This window comes from Salvelinus alpinus, chromosome 9 (assembly GCF_045679555.1).
Source record: "Salvelinus alpinus chromosome 9, SLU_Salpinus.1, whole genome shotgun sequence".
Classification (NCBI taxonomy): domain Eukaryota; kingdom Metazoa; phylum Chordata; class Actinopteri; order Salmoniformes; family Salmonidae; genus Salvelinus; species Salvelinus alpinus.
In genome coordinates, this window is record NC_092094.1 from 28671438 (window position 1) to 28688373 (window position 16936).

A 16936-nucleotide genomic window follows, 5' to 3' on the forward strand; every position below is an offset into this window, starting at 1 on the left:
GCATTTCATGTGTATCCCGTACACATGACTCATAAAACTTGAAATGTTTCAGTATCAATAAACCGGTTTTCTCTGGTTGTGATGGACCACATGTGCCTTCTGCTAGCCAGACACTGTCTGATATCTCAGTTCACACTGAACCAGGCAGAAAGCCAAATTTCAAGTTCAGTGGAAGCCACTCCTACTGCTCAGAACAAACAGGGAAACTAAACGTATTTCTGAGACTCTGCTGCTCAGTCTGTTAGTCTGTGTATCAACATGGCAGAAGCAATTTTAGAAGATAAGGATTTGATTACCTGTTCAATCTGTCTGGATCTACTGAAGGATCCAGTGACTACTGCCTGTGGACACAGTTACTGTATGGGCTGTATTAATGACTGCTGGGATCAGGATGATCTGAAAGGTATCTACAGCTGTCCCCTGTGCAGACAGACCTTCACCCCAAGACTTGTTCTGAGGAAAAATCCTCTACTGAATTAGTGGAGAAACTGAAGACAGAACTCCAACCTGCTCCTCCAAATCTCTGATAAGATGGACCTTTAGGTGTGGGGTGACATCTGCACTGGGAGAAAACTCATAGCTGTCAAGTCCTGTCTGGTGTGTCCTGCCTCTTACTGTGAGACTCACCTGAAACTTCATAATGACCTCAACCCGGGAAAAAAACATGAAGCCACTGGACAACTACAGAAGATCTGCTCTCATCACAATAAATTGCTGGAGGTTTACTGCTGTACCGATCAACAGTGTATCTGTCTGCTGTGTGTGCTGGATGAACATAAAGGCCATGATACAGTCTCAGCTGCAGCAGAAAGGACTGAGAAACAGGTAAGGATTGGAACAGTTAAATATCACATATCTACATATAAACATTTGTTCATCTCTTTTACTCTGGCATCGAGACCAGTGACTGAGAATAGTGTAATACGAAGAGTAGAGAGACTCACACGTAAACATTTTGTTTACGTAACCTGTTGCTAACTCTTTGCTACCTCATGTTCCATCTGGTTAATATTACATTTACATTATTATTATTAGGTTTACATATAAAACAGAGAATGGTAGGTTCAATTTGAAAAGAGGTCATCCAATCAGTGTAAAGCCCAACCCATTTGAGCTGAGAATGGAGTGTTTTCTGTCTGTTCAGTAAAATCACCATTTGTACAGAAAAGCCAGATCTCTCACATAAAGAAGAAACTCCAATGGCAAGGCAATGGGAGAAGATGGAGCAAGATGAAACAGTGACAACATTCAGATACTACCTTGTCAGATGCACAGCATCCTGTCTGATAGCAATTTAATCATCCTATGGGTATGATACATTTCTTTGCAGAAGCAGTTGGAGGAGAATCAGCAGAAATCTGAGCTGAAAATCCAGGATAGAGAGAAGGAAATGCAGAAGCTGAGACAGGCTGTGGTCTCTCTGAAGGTGAATGTGAGGTCCATATATAGTGAAATTACAGTCAGGCTGTCTGGGGTCCTGGCGAGAGCTGAGTGAATAGGGTGGTTGAAATCGACCCCATCCTCTCTGTGTCGTAAAAATGCTCTGCACAGGTGTAATTGGAAGACAGTGAGAGGACCTTTACAGAGCTGATCCGCTCCATTGATGGAAGGCGCTCTGAGGTGAAGGAGCTGATCAGAGCCCAGGAGAAGGCTGATGTGAGACAGGCTAAAATGTGACAGAAGCAACTGGAGCAGGAGGTGGCTGAGCTAAGGAGGAGAGATGCTGAGCTGGAGCAGCTTTCACACACAGATCACATCCATTTCCTCCAGGTGACTTCTCTATCCTAGATGTCCCTCACAAATGACTATCCAGTGACTATCTCTAGACTTCTTTCTCAGTGAAATGTACTTAAAAAACAACCTTTGTCTTTGTCAATATCGTAGAGTTTCCTTGTCCCTCTGTGTCCCTCCTATATTTGAGGCTATACCCGCTATCATTGAGCTCCCAAGTGGTTCAGCGGTCTAAGGCACTGCATCCCAGTGCAAAAAGCATCACTACAGTCCCTGGTTCAAATCCAGGCTGTATCACAACTGGCCGTGATTGCGAGTCCCATAGGGCGGCGCACAATTGGCCCAGTGTCGTCCAGGTTGACCTGGGTAGGCCGTCATTGTAAATAAAAATGTGTTCTTAACTGACTTGCCTAGTTAAATAAAGGTTCAGTTAAAAAATGTATTGTCTCGTTTAAGCATGCAAGGAAATTTGACTCTGACCTGAAAGAGTGACTCCAAGCCATCTGCAAGGAAGAACTGGACAGGATATCTGGGAAAGGTCAGTAGAAAGCTCTTAAGTCTTATTTTTGTAAATTAGTTTTTGCTAGATATTAAACAATTTGTGCTATTTGATGGCTAAATTACCATCACTCAGTGATGTTGCCCTCCTAAAAGTTGTTGTGTAGCCTACTGATGATGGGTGTCTGTGGTTAAAGTTCCAATTGTTCGCCCTTCTGAGCAAGAGACCAGAGAGAATGTGAGTAAAGTGCAAACATGAATGCACACACATACTTCATGTTCACGGACTGTAAAAACATTTTTTTTTTTAAAGCTAGCTGGAACCGTTCTGAGTGGTCAGCTTCTGAACCACCCGCTAAATGCTAAATGCTAAGGATCCACAGAGGGTTCAATAGGAACCAGGCAGTTGTATGAATTTTTTGTCACTACCAACCAACTCATTCCATACGATCAGTGACAAATCTGTATTATAAACATGCATATGAAAAAGTAAATAATAGCAGAGAAATATAAACCCAGATAAATGCAGGCTACACATGCTAATTGCAAAAGGTACACCGTTACAACTGTGGATATGTAAAGGCTATAGGCCTATAGAGGCCAGTAAAGGCAAATGTGTGATAATATCTGGAAGAAAACATAATGGATGGACCACATTCAGAAGCTAACCTAATGCAGAAACTCATTAAATAATACAGCTGCGAGCAGCAATGAACAGGTTTCACACGATGACAAAAGGGACTCAAGATCAGTTGGTTAACAAAGCAAGCACTCTATCATGTAGGAACTATCTTCCTTTATGTACAATCATTAGTCTAAATACAACATCTGGAGTGAATCTGACGTATGGTTCATGACGGGAAGATGATTTTGAGCATTAGTGTTACATATGCAAAGAATAAGTTGCTAATAGTTGCCTTGTTTTTTGAGAAATCAATACCAAATTCAGTGTAGTTCATTTTAGGGACATCCATGATAGCGATGACAAGTTGATAGGCCACTGTGGATTTACAGTGGTTTAAATTTACACGTAAAACCTGATTTCCTGATTTATCGATAACTCCGCCATCTCTTAACCAATCCCTTGACTTTTCTCAAACTAAGTTAAAAGTGTTATGGTATGATATAATAATGGCTCTGGAGGAGATGGCTGCCGTTTTATGGTCCCCTAACCAATTGCTATTGTTTGTGTTTTTTTGCTACATTTGTAGGTCTGGGTGCCTTGTAAGGATCTAACGGCGAGTGGGTAATCTGCCTTTACCATCGGTCCTATTAGCCAATAATAAAAGGGATAATAATAATAGACGAGCTACGAGCACGTATATCCTACCAACGGGACATTAAAAACTGTAATATCTTATGTTTCACCATGTCGTGGCTGAACGATGGCATGAATAACATATAGCTAGATGGGTTTTACGCTTTTTCGGCAGGATAGAACAGGCGCCTCTGGTAAGACAAGGGGTGGCGGTCTATGTATATTTGTAAACAACAGCTGGTACATGAAATCTAAGGAAGTTTTGAGGTATTGCTCGCCTGAGGTAGAGTATCTCGTGATAAGCTGTAGACCACACTATTTACCAAGAGAGTTTTCATCTATATTCTTCGTAGCTGTATATTTACCACCACAAACCAATGCTGGCACTAAGACCGCACTCAATGAGCTGTATTCCGCCATAAGCAAACAGGAAAACGCTCATCCAGAGGTGACGCTCCTAGTGGCCGGAGACTTTAATGCAGGGAAACTTAAATCCATGTTACCTCATTTCTACCAGCATGTTAAATGTGCAATCAGAGGGAAGAAAACTCTAGACTCTTTGACAATTTTTAGGGCCTTCCTCTGACACCGCCTGGTATAGAGGTCCCGGATGGCAGGAAACTTGGAAGCTTGGCCCCAGTGATGTACTGGGCCGTACGCACTACCCTCTGTTGTGTCTTGCGGTCGGAGCCCAACCAGTTGTCATACCAGGCGGTGATGCAACCAGTCAGGATGCTCTCGATGGTGCAGCTGTAAAAGGCTTCTTAACAGCTTATACTCCCAAGCCATAAGACTCCTGAACAGCTAATCAAATGGCCACTCGGACTATTTGCATTGTCCCCCCTCTTTTACGCTGCTGCTATCCTCTGTTTATTATCTATGCATAGTCACTTTAACTCTACCTACATGTAGATATTACCTATATTACCTCGACTAACCGGTCCTCAAGCACATTGACTCTGGACCGGTACCCCCCTAGTTATTTTACTGCTGCTCTTTAATTACTTGTTACATTAATTTTTTTATTTTTTACTTGTCTATTCTTTACTTAACACTTATTTTTCTTAAAACTGCATTGTTGGTTAAGGGCTTGTAAGTAAGCATTTCACTGTTGTATTCGGTGAATGTGACAAATAACATTTGATTTGATTTGATATGGTTCATGAGAATACATTTTTCAAAGTTAAAAAAATGTCCATGATGGTGGAAAATCTAGCATGACAGACCTTATGGATCCTTGATGCACATTTGTTCAGCATTAGGAAAGACACCTACAGCACATACATAGTTTCAAGTCTCTATGTCAAATTAGGTAGCTGATATGAGGGTTTATGTGGGACTGCTTATAAAAGCGCCACCTATTGGCCAATCGGAGCCGTTATTTTTGACAAAGTTCCTTTACACATCCTTTCAACAAAATAAATCAATGTTGTTTACACATCCTTTCAACAAAATAAATCAATGTTGTTTACACATCCTTTCAACAAAATAAATCAATGTTGTTTACACATCCTTTCAACAAAATAAATCAATGTTGTTTACACATCCTTTCAACAAAATAAATCTATGTTGTTTACACATCCTTTCAACAAAATAAATCTATGTTGTTTACACATCCTTTCAACAAAATAAATCAATGTTGTTTACACATCCTTTCAACAAAATAAATCAATGTTGTTTACACATCCTTTCAACAAAATAAATCTATGTTGTTTACACATCCTTTCAACAAAATAAATCTATGTTGTTTACACATCCTTTCAACAAAATAAATCAATGTTGTTTACACATCCTTTCAACAAAATAAATCAATGTTGTTTACACATCCTTTCAACAAAATAAATCAATGTTGTTTACACATCCTTTCAACAAAATAAATCAATGTTGTTTACACATCCTTTCAACAAAATAAATCAATGTTGTTTACACATCCTTTCAACAAAATAAATCAATGTTGAATCAACGTGGAAAGTTTATTGGATTTGCAAAAAGTCATCAACATAAGGGAATTTTGTATTTTTTCACCTAACTTTTAACCTAAATCCAATGACATGGTGAAATGTTTTGTTGAATTTACATTTGGTTGAGTTGTCAACTAATGTGAATTCAACGTGAATTCACATTAGTTGACAACTCAACCAAATGTAAATCAAAACTAGACTTTAAAATTACGTCTGTGCCCAGTGGGATGTTAGCATATTATCTAGCTTCGGGACCGCAACTATGGGAGTCTGTTGGGACATTGGGATGACATGTCCCAACAGACTCCATAGATGTGGTCCCGAAGCTACATTGTATCATGCTGGCACTACAAACAATACTAAACAAACCCCTAAGTCAATGCTAGTGTCAGACAACACCAGGACGTATTGTCCTTAATTTGATCACTTTTTTGTTGCTGAGAATCTTCCTGCCCAGCAGGAAATGCAAACTTGTAGTGTATTTCAGGTTTTAAAAGGCTTCTAAAGTTTGTAATTTCCACTTTCAAATGTCATACTTGATTTGTCTTAATGAAAAATGTATCAACCCCTACGAAAAATGTCCATTAAATATAATCCACATAATAATTCACATTTCCTGTTGTTTTAGGATTATTTTCCTTGTGTAGCAAACTGGCTCAAATTAAGATCCTACATCTGTAGAGGCATGCGTGAAGGTCAACACCAAACAGAGGCATAAAAGCATAGCATTAAACATTATACAAACACTACTCATGGTTGAATGGACGCACACATCACTCAACTTGACTAGGCCATCTCTACTACCGAAGACTACGTCCATTATTTCCCACTCTCTTTTGGAAATTCACCTGACTCACAAGGAAAGGGCGCCGGGAGGTGATTGGCCAACATATGGCCTTTTTGACACTTTTTATTTGATCCTCTTCCTAGACTGCTGCCCGCTGACATTGGATCCCAGCACATCCACTCCTGTGTCTGTCTGAGAGGAACAGAAAGGTGACCAGGAGGGATAAGGTCCTTGTCATCAACATAGATCTAGCCACTGGAAACAGGTGTTGTGTAGAGAGGGTCTGTCTGGAGCCTGCTACTGGGAGCTAAAGTGGAGCGGGGTGGGCGTTGATGTAGCTGTCTCATATAAAGGGATCAGCAGGCGAGGAAGTGGTAAAGAGTGCTGGTTTGGAGGTAATGATCTGTCCTGGAGGTTGTACTGATCTGCATTCAGATTCTGTTTCTACCACAATAGTAGAAGGACTGATATACCTGCCATTCGTTGCTCCAGGGACGGAGTGTACCTGGACCACAGGGCAGAAACTCTGTCCTTTTACAGTGTCTCTGACACAATGACCCTCCTCCTCAGAGTTCAGACCACATTTACTCTGCCTCTCTATCCTGGGTTTGGGGTTGATTAATCTATAAGGATACTGACACCTATTTGGCGGTAATTAACAAGTACTGTTTAAAAAAAATATGTACCTGATTACACTGTACTTGCCTATGTAACTACTATGTAAATAGATAAGTATTATGGACATATTGTAAAGTGGGGCCATTATTTTTGTACTTTGGAAAATGCCCTGCTGATTTGGAAATGAGATTCCTCTACAAGGAAGTGGACTTGACCACCTACCTGTGTCCTCACTGAAAATCCCCCACATCAATCATCCTCTCTACACCGACAATATGAACAGCAAAGGATAAGTTCAGCTGCTGTACAACATACTTAATGCCAACCATAGGACAATGTGTTTAGACTGTAAATAGGGTAGGCTACCATAATCTGGCCACAGTCACCTTTAACTGCAAAAAAAACATTATTCTGCCGTTTCATATTGTCATGTCTTAATTGTTATCATGTCATGTATGTTTTATTTATTATTTATTTCACCTTTATTTAACCAGGTAGGCTAGTTGAGAACAAGTTCTCATTTACAACTGCGACCTGGCCAAGATAAAGCAAAGCAGTGCGACACAAACAACAGCACAGAGTTACACATGGAATAAACAAGCGTACAGTCAATAACACAATAGAAAAAAAGAAAGTCTATATACAGTGTGTGCAAATGGCGTGAGGAGGTAAGGCAATAAATAGGCCATAGTAGCAAGTAATTATAATTTAGCTGTAACGATTTTCCTCCTCTTCATCTGAAGAGGAGGAGTAGGGATTTGACCAAAGCGCAGCGTTGAAGGTAGACATGAATTTATTAAATGAAAACGACAAAACACGAAAAACACTTGAGAATTTACAAAATAATAAACGGAGTCTACAGACCTGAACAAACGAACTTACATAAAACGAAGAACGCACGAACAGGAAAAATGACTACACAAACGAACGAACAAACAAACCGAAACAGTCCTGTGTGGCGCAACATACACAGACACGGAAGACAACCACCCACAACAAACAATGTGAAACCACCTACCTTAATATGGCTCTCAATCAGAGGAAACGTAAACCACCTGCCTCTAATTGAGAACCATATCAGGTCACCCATTAACCAACATAGAAACACATAACATAGACTGCCCACCCAAACTCACGCCCTGACCGACTAACACATACAAAAATAACAGAAAACAGGTCAGGAACGTGACATAACCCCCCCCCCTCAAGGTGCGTACTCCGGACACACCACCAAAAGTCTAGGGGAGGGTCTGGGTGGGCATCTGACCACGGTGGTGGCTCAGGCTCTGGGCGAGGTCCCCACCCCACCATAGTCAATCCCAGCTTACGTCTCCCCCTCCGAATGACCACCCTCCTATTACACCCACTTAATTTAAAGGGTAACATCAAGATAAGGGACAGCACCGGGACAAGGGGCAGCACCAAGATAAGGTAGCTCAGGACAGAGAGGTAGCTCAGGACAGAGAAGTAGGTCAGAATAGAGAGGTAGCTCAGGATAGAGGGGCAACTCCGGGCTGAAGGGCAGCTCCGGACAGAGAGACAGCTCTGGACTGAGGGGCAGTTCTGGATTAATGGCAGCTCTAGGCTGAGGGGCAGCTCATGGCTGGCTGACGGCTCTGGACGCTCATGGCTGGCTGACGGCTCTGGACGCTCATGGCTGGCTGACGGCTCTGGACGCTCATGGCTGGCTGACGGCTCTGGACGCTCATGGCTGGCTGACGGCTCTGGACGCTCATGGCTGGCTGACGGCTCTGGACGCTCATGGCTGGCTGACGGCTCTGGACGCTCATGGCTGGCTGACGGCTCTGGACGCTCATGGCTCGCTGGCGGCTCTGGCCGCTCATGGCTCGCTGGCGGCTCTGGCTGCTCATGGCTCACTGGCGGCTCTGGCAGATCCTGTCTGGTTGGCGGCTCTGGCAGATCCTGTCTGGTTGGCGGCTCTGGCAGATCCTGTCTGGTTGGCGGCTCTGGCAGATTCTGTCTGGTTGGCGGCTCTGGCAGATCCTGTCTGGTTGGCGGCTCTGGCAGATCCTGTCTGGTTGGCGGCTCTGGCAGATCCTGTCTGACGAATGGCTCTAGCGGCTCGGGACAGACGGGCGGCTCTAATGGCTCGGGACAGACGGATGGCTCAGATGGCGCTGGGTAGACGGATGGCTCAGATGGCGCTGGGTAGACGGATGGCTCAGATGGCGCTGGGTAGACGGATGGCTCAGATGGCGCTGGGTAGACGGATGGCTCAGATGGAGCTGTGTAGACGGATGGCTCAGATGGCACTGGGCAAACGGATGGCTCAGATGGCACTGGGCAGACGGATGGCTCTGGCCGGATGAGGCGCACTGTAGGCCTGGTGCGTGGTGCTGGAACTGGAGGCACCGGGCTAAGGACACGCACATCAGGACGAGTACGGGGAGAAGGAACAGTGTGTACAGGGCTCTGGAGACGCACAGGTGGCTTAGTGCGTGGTGCCGGAACTGGAGGCACTGGGCTGGAGACACGCACCATAGGGAGAGTGCGTGGAGGAGGAACAGGGCTCTGGAAACGCACTGGAAGCCTGGTGCGTGGTGTAGGCACTGGTGGTACTGGGCTGGGGCGGGAAGGTGGCGCCGGAAATACCGGACCGTGCAGGCGTACTGGCTCCCTTGAGCACCGAGCCTGCCCAACCTTACCTGGTTGAATGCTCCCCGTCGCCCGACCAGTGCGGGGAGGTGGAATAACCCGCACCGGGCTATGTAGGCGAACCGGGAACACCACGCGTAAGGCTGGTGCCATGTATGCCGGCCCGAGGAGACGCACTGGAGACCAGATGCGTTGAGCCGGCTTCATGACACCTGGCTCAATGCCCAATCTAGCCCTACCAGTGCGGGGAGGTGGAATAACCCGCACCGGGCTATGAACACGTACAGGAGACACCGTGCGCTCTACTGCATAACACGGTGTCTGCCCGTACTCCCGCTCTCCACGGTTAGCCTGGGAAGTGGGCGCAGGTCTCCTACCTGCCCTCGGCCCACCACCTCTTAGCCCCCCCCCAATAAATTTTTGGGGTTTCTTCACGGGCCTCCAGCCACGTCTCCTTGCTGCCTCCTCGTACCACCGCTCTTGGGCTCTCGCTGCCTCCATCTCCTCACGAGCGCGGCGATATTCCCCAATATGAGCCCAGTGTCCTTTTCCCTCCAATACTTCTTCCCATGTCCAGGATTCCTGTTTCGTAGGCCACTGCTCGAACTCACGCTGCTTGGTCCTGGTTTGGTGGGTGGTTCTGTAACGATTTTCCTCCTCCTCTTCATCTGAAGAGGAGGAGTAGGGATTTGACCAAAGCGCAGCGTTGAAGGTAGACATGAATTTATTAAATGAAAACGACAAAACACGAAAAACACTTGAGAATTTACAAAATAATAAACGGAGTCAACAGACCTGAACAAACAAACTTACATAAAACGAAGAACGCACGAACAGGAAAAATGACTACACAAACGAACGAACAAACAAACCGAAACAGTCCCGTGTGGCGCAACATTCACAGACACGGAAGACAACCACCCACAACAAACAATGTGAAACCACCTACCTTAATATGGCTCTCAATCAGAGGAAACGTAAACCACCTGCCTCTAATTGAGAACCATATCAGGTCACCCATTAACCAACATAGAAACACATAACATAGACTGCCCACCCAAACTCACGCCCTGACCGACTAACACATACAAAAATAACAGAAAACAGGTCAGGAACGTGACATTAGCAAATTAACACTGGAGTGATAGATGTGAAGATGATGATGTGCAAGTAGAAATACTAGTGTGCAAAAGAGCAGAAAAGTAAATAAAAACAATATGGGGATGAGGTAGGTAGATTGGATGGGCTATTTACAGATGGGCTATGTACAGCCGCAGCGATCGGTTAGCTGCTCGGATAGCTGATGTTTAAAGTTAGTGAGGGAAAGTCATTGGCAGCAGAGAACTGGAAGGAAAGGCGGCCAAAGGAGGTCTTGGATTTGGGGATGACCAGTGAGATATACCTGCTGGAGCGCTTACTACGGGTGGGTGTTGTTATCGTGACCAGTGAGCTGAGATAAGGCGGAGCTTTACCAAGCAAAGACTTATAGATGACATGGAGCCAGTGGGTCTGGTGTGACGAATATGTAGCGAGGGCCACCCGATTAGAGCATAGAGGTCGCAGTGGTGGGTGGTATATGGGGCTTTGGTGACAAAACGGAGGGACCTGTGATAGACTGCATCCAGTTTGCTGAGTAGAGTGTTGAAGGCTATTTTGTAAATGACATCGCCAAAGTCGAGGATCGGTAGGATAGCCAGTTTTACTAGGGTATGTTTGGCGGCGTGAGTGAAGGAGGCTTTGTTGCGGAATAGGAAGCCGATTCTAGATTTCATTTTGGATTGGAGATGTTTAATATGAGTCTGGAAGGAGAGTTTACAGTCTAGCCAGACACCTAGGTATTTGTAGTTGTCCACATATTCTAAGTCAGAACCGTCCAGATTAGTGATGCTAGTCGGGCGGGCGGGTGCGGGCAGCGAACGGTTGAAAAACATGCATTTAGTTTTACTAGCATTTAAGAGCAGTTGGAGGCCACGGAAGGGGTGTTGTATGGCATTGAAGCCCGTTTGGAGGTTTGTTAACACAGTGTCCAAATAAGGGCCAGATGTATACAGAATGGTGTCGTCTCCGTAGAGGTGGATCAGGGAATCACCAGCAGCAAGAGCGACATCGTTGATATATACAGAGAAAAGAGTCGGCCCGAGAATTGAACCCTGTGGTACCCCCATAGAGACTGCCAGAGGTCCGGACAACTGGCCCTCCGATTTGACACACTGAACTCTGTCTGATAAGTAGTTGGTGAACCAGGCGAGGCAGTCATTTGAGAAACCAAGGGTGTTGAGTCTGCCGATAAGAATACGGTGTTTGACAGAGTTGAAAGCCTTGGCCAGGTCGATGAGCCTTGGCCAGGTCGGCTGCACAGTACTGTCTTTTATCGATGGCGGTTATGATATCGTTTAGTACCTTGAGCGTGGCTGAGGTGCACCCGTGACCAGCTTGGAAACCGGATTGCACAGCGGAGAAGGTATGGTGGGATTCGAAATGGTCAGTGATCTGTTTATTAACTTGGCATTCGAAAGACTTTAGAAAGGCAGGGAAGGATGGATACGTAGGTCTATAACAGTTTGGGTCTAGAGTGTCACACACTTTTAAGAGGGGGATGACCACTGCAGCTTTCCAATCTTTGGGGATCTCGGACAATACGAAAGAGAGTTTGAACAGACAGGTAATATGTGTTGCAACAATGGCGGCGGATAATTTTAGAAAGAGAGGGTCCAGATTGTCTAGCCCAGCTGATTTGTACAGGTCCAGGTTTTGCAGCTCTTTCAGAACATCTGCTATCTGGATTTGGGTGAAGGAGAAGCTGGGGAGGCTTGGGCAAGTAGCTGCAGGGGGTGCGGAGCTGTTGGCCGGGGTTGGGGTAGCCAGGAGGAAAGCATGGCCAGCCATAGAAAAATGCTTATTGATGCTGGTCGAGGGCAGTCAGGTCTGGAGTGAACCAAGGGCTATATCTGTTCTTAGTTCAACATTTTTTTAGTAGGATACTTATGTATGAAGTATCCTACTATGAGTCTAACAAAAGTGAGACAATGATTTGTTGTGAGATTTCGGCATCTCTTTTCTCAGTCCAGTGACATACCATTTGCACCCTCTTCTGGGCAGACCTGGTACCTAACATCATGGACAGAACCAGGAAGCCACAGGAAAAGAAGGAAACGTATATGGTCTTTGTTACTCTACTACACACACTGTCCGTTAGTGTAGTGAATTTTTTTTTCCTTACTGGATACTTGTTAGAAACAGGTTCCTTACTGGATACTTGTTAGAAACAGGTTCCTTACTGGATACTTGTTAGAAACAGGTTCCTTACTGGATACTTGTTAGAAACAGGTTTTAATCGGTGGTGGACTAAATAACTACACGTTTTAGGTAGGTCTTTTTTAAATATCTGGTTCAGTTCAGCCGTTGTGTGGGTATAATTTGTTGAACGTTTCAACAGGAATCTGTTCCAAAAACTTCGTAAATAACAAGGTTGCCTACAAATACCGCATACAAAGTTGTATAGCGCAGAATATGTTACCGGGTAGGGAGTGGGCTAAATAATTACGTTTTTCACTCACCATGTTTATTCCGAAAAATGTCTGTCCTCACTCTGGTAGCCTATTGACAAACATTAAGAATACGTTACGTGGTGAGTTGATGCCTATTTGTCAGCTATTTCGCTAACGTTAGGTGAATTGATCATGTTACTTTGTATGCGTTTGTTGGCAACCGTGTACTTTACGAAGTTTTTGGAACAGATTCCTGTTTTAACGTTCCACAAATTATACCCACCCGTATTCAGGGTTGATGGGATCAGGATGATCCGAAAGCTGTCTACAACTATCCCCTGCGTAAGGAAAACTTAATTCCCAGGCCTGTTCTGAAGAAAAACACTCTTCTGGCTGAATTGGTGGAAAACTAAAGAAAACAGGACCCCGAGCTGCTCCTCTAGCTCTCTGTTATTCTGGACCTGGAAATGTAGAGTGTGACGTCTGCACTGGGAGAAAACTCAAAGCAGTCAAGTCCAGTCTGGTGTGTCTGGCCTCTTACTGTGAGACTCATCTCAAACTTCACAATGAATCCCCTGCCTTTAAGAAGCACAAACTGGTCAAAGCATTGACACAACTACAGGAGAAAATATACTCTCATTATGACAAACTGCTAGAAATTTACTGCCGTATCTGTCTACGATGGATGAACATAAAGGCCATGATACTGGCTCAGCTGCAGCAGAAAGGATGGAGAAACAGGTAAGGATAGGAACCCCACTGTAAGATGTCACACAGGCTATTTACAAAAATGTGTCTATCTTCTAGCTGTATATATAATCTAAACAGATAGCAAGCCACCCCACGCTATTTAATTTCATCCTAAACTATATTTATACATGGTCTCTCATTAAGTTCACATAGGGCTGTTTGATGTATCAGACACTACATTTGTTTCAATGTGGTATGATGTATTTCTCTGCACAAACACATTGGGAGGAATCATCAGAAATTCAACCAGATAATCCAGGAAAGAGAGGAGGAGATACAGGAGCTGAGACAGGCTGTGGACTATCTAAAGGTGAGTGTTGGACCATATATACAGTACCAGTCAAAGGTTTGGACACACCTACTGTCATCAAGGCAATGGGTGGCTACTTTGAATAATCTCAAATATAAAATATATTTTGATTTGTTTAACACTTTTTTTGGTTACTACATGATTCCATATGTGTTATTTCATAGTTTTGATGTCTTCACTATTATTCTACAATGTAGAAAAAAGTACAAATAAAGAAAAACCCTTGAATGAGTAGGTGTTTCCAAACTTTTGACTGGTACTGTATATATTACAAGCTGTCTAGGATCCTGGTGAGAGCTGTGTGAATGTGCTGGTTCAAATGGACCCCCCTCCTCTCTGTGTGTGTCCTAACAGCACTCTGCACAGGCAGCAGTGGAGGACAGCGAGAGGATCTTTTCTGAGCTGATCCGGTCCATTGAGGGAAGGCGCTCTGAGGTGAAGGAGCTATCAGAGCCCAGGAGAAGGCTGAAGTGAGTTGGGCTGAAGGACTCCTGGAGCAACTGGAGCAGGAGGTGGCTAAGCTGAGGAGGAAACATGCTGCGCTGGAGCAGCCCTCACACACAGAGGATCACAACCATTTATTCCAGGTAACAACCTAGGTTACATAACTGGTTCTGTACAGGCATGAGCAGTCTCACATGATCCCTGAATACCAAATCAACCCATACATAGGCGCTTGTGTAGATCAGAGAGGATTGGATAGGTAAGGCAATATGGTGTTTGCTCCATCTTGTCCTCTGAAAGACCATGTGGAATTGTTGTCATTTTATGGGACACCTGTCTAATTCTCCCTGATCTCAAAAAGTTTTAGATTGTAAATGCCTTTGCTTCTCAGTCTTTTTCTTTCATTTATTTTTCTCTCAGTAGAGTTTCCAGTCTCTCTGTGTCCTTCCTGGATCTGAAGCCTTACCCAGCATCTCTGTCAACTCACACAAATCTTATGATTGTGTGAAGAAATGTGTCTCTGACCTGAAAAGGCCACTACAAAACTTGATGAAAAAGAACATGGTGAAGATATCTGGAGCAGGTAATGATGAACACATATTGACAGAAATATATCTGGGAAATTGAATATTTTTACAAGAATATACACCATGTTCTCTAGTACAGTAACAATTACATGTTGTTACCAAGTGATAATTGTGGACCAATGACCATTAATATGACTATTTTTCTTCATTAGTGAAAAAGGTTTACATTGTTCCACTTACTAATCCCAAGACCAGAGAGTTCTTGAAATGTAAGCAATTTTTTTCTAATTCTACTACGAAATGTACATACAGTACAGTATATACCCCACAAGTATGCATACTCATGACCATTTACTAGCAATCACAGAAACACAAACACACACACCTAACTGCTTTAAAGAAAAATAGATATATATGTTTTTCTCAGACTCCTGCCAGCTCACTTTGGACCCAGACCCAGCCAATGAGTACCTCTGGCTGTCTGAGGGGAACAGAAAGGGGGTATGTAGAAAAGAGTCTCAGTCCTATGCTTACCATCCAGACAGATTTATCGACATTGACCAGTGTTGTGTAGAAAGGGTCTGTCTGGAGCCTGCTACTGGGAAGTAGAGTGGAGCAGGGAGAGAGTTGAAGTAGCTGTCTCATACAAAAGCATCAGCAGGGATGGAGAGGAATATGAGAGTGATTTTCAATGGAATTATCAGTTCTGGTGTTTGAACTGCAACCCACCCATCCGCACTTTCTGGCACAATCAAAACATGATGGATATCCCTGTCCCCTTCCAGAGTAGGAGTGTGCATGGGCCACAGGGCAGGAACTATGTCCTTTTAGTGTCTCTGACACAATGACCCTCCTCCACAGAGTTCTGACCACATTCACACAGCCCCTCCATCCTGCGTTTGGGTTTTATTATCATGACTCATCTGTGAGGATACTGACACCTATTCAATGATAAGCATATACAGTTTAGTTGATTTATTCACACACAAAAAAACAAGTGAAAGACATACAGTGCAGGTGAAGTTGGAAACAAGGTAAAAAGGTGTGCAGGTGACGTTGGAAACAAGGTAAAAAGGTGTGCAGGTGACGTTGGAAACAAGGTAAAAAGGTGTGCAGGTGACGTTGGAAACAAGGTAAAAAGGTGTGCAGGTGACGTTGGAAACAAGGTAAAAAGGTGTGCAGGTGACGTTGGAAACAAGGTAAAAAGGTGTGCAGGTGACGTTGGAAACAAGGTAAAAAGGTGTGCAGGTGACGTTGGAAACAAGGTAAAAAGGTGTGCAGGTGACGTTGGAAACCAGAGGATTTATATGAAAACCACAACAACAAAAATATGTATATGAAAACAACAAAATTATATGTAACAAAACAGATTGTTCAATCAACAAATATGTATAAGCAAATTAAGTATAAACAAAGTGTAAACAAATTAGTCATACGTGCACTTCAATGGTGGAGGGAATGATGGTGAAGTATGAGAGGGTAGTAGTCAATTATACATACTTGATTATTAAGTTGCTTGGCTGTTGCACTATAACTGAAATCTGTGTTTTTGGGACGTTAGAAAATATTTGTAAAGTAACTAATACTGTATGTTGATTATGTGCATTCACGAAGTTAACTGCGTGATTGTATTGTATCATGTTTGTGTTAAATTATGTAGAATAAACTTGAAATGGAGGTACTTTGGTTCATATTCAGTGTCATATTTTTTATTTCTATGTTGAATTGTTGTTAGTTTATCAATATCATTATCACAATACAAGATCCTCAATAATCCAAAGACAAAGTCTGCACATGAACACTGTGCTTGTTTAACTGATGACCAACATATCCTATTTAATGACTTACCATGTAAATAAATAGCTAGGTATTAGAGAAACATTGTAAAATGTGAAGAAAAAAATTAGGTCCAATTAAAGTGAGCCAATGATTTGTGAGCTTGTATTGT

General features: G+C 43.6%; 3 pseudogenes; all 3 read left to right on the top strand.

The window, feature by feature from the left end:
- Positions 1–258: 258 nt before the first annotated feature.
- Positions 259–1986, top strand: LOC139584597 (E3 ubiquitin-protein ligase TRIM47-like; annotated as a pseudogene).
- A 4147-nt stretch (positions 1987–6133) lies between these two features.
- On the top strand, positions 6134–6890 carry LOC139530938 (stonustoxin subunit beta-like; annotated as a pseudogene).
- A 5686-nt stretch (positions 6891–12576) lies between these two features.
- LOC139584595 (tripartite motif-containing protein 16-like protein) lies at positions 12577–16669 on the top strand (annotated as a pseudogene).
- The last annotated feature ends 267 nt before the right edge of the window (positions 16670–16936 follow it).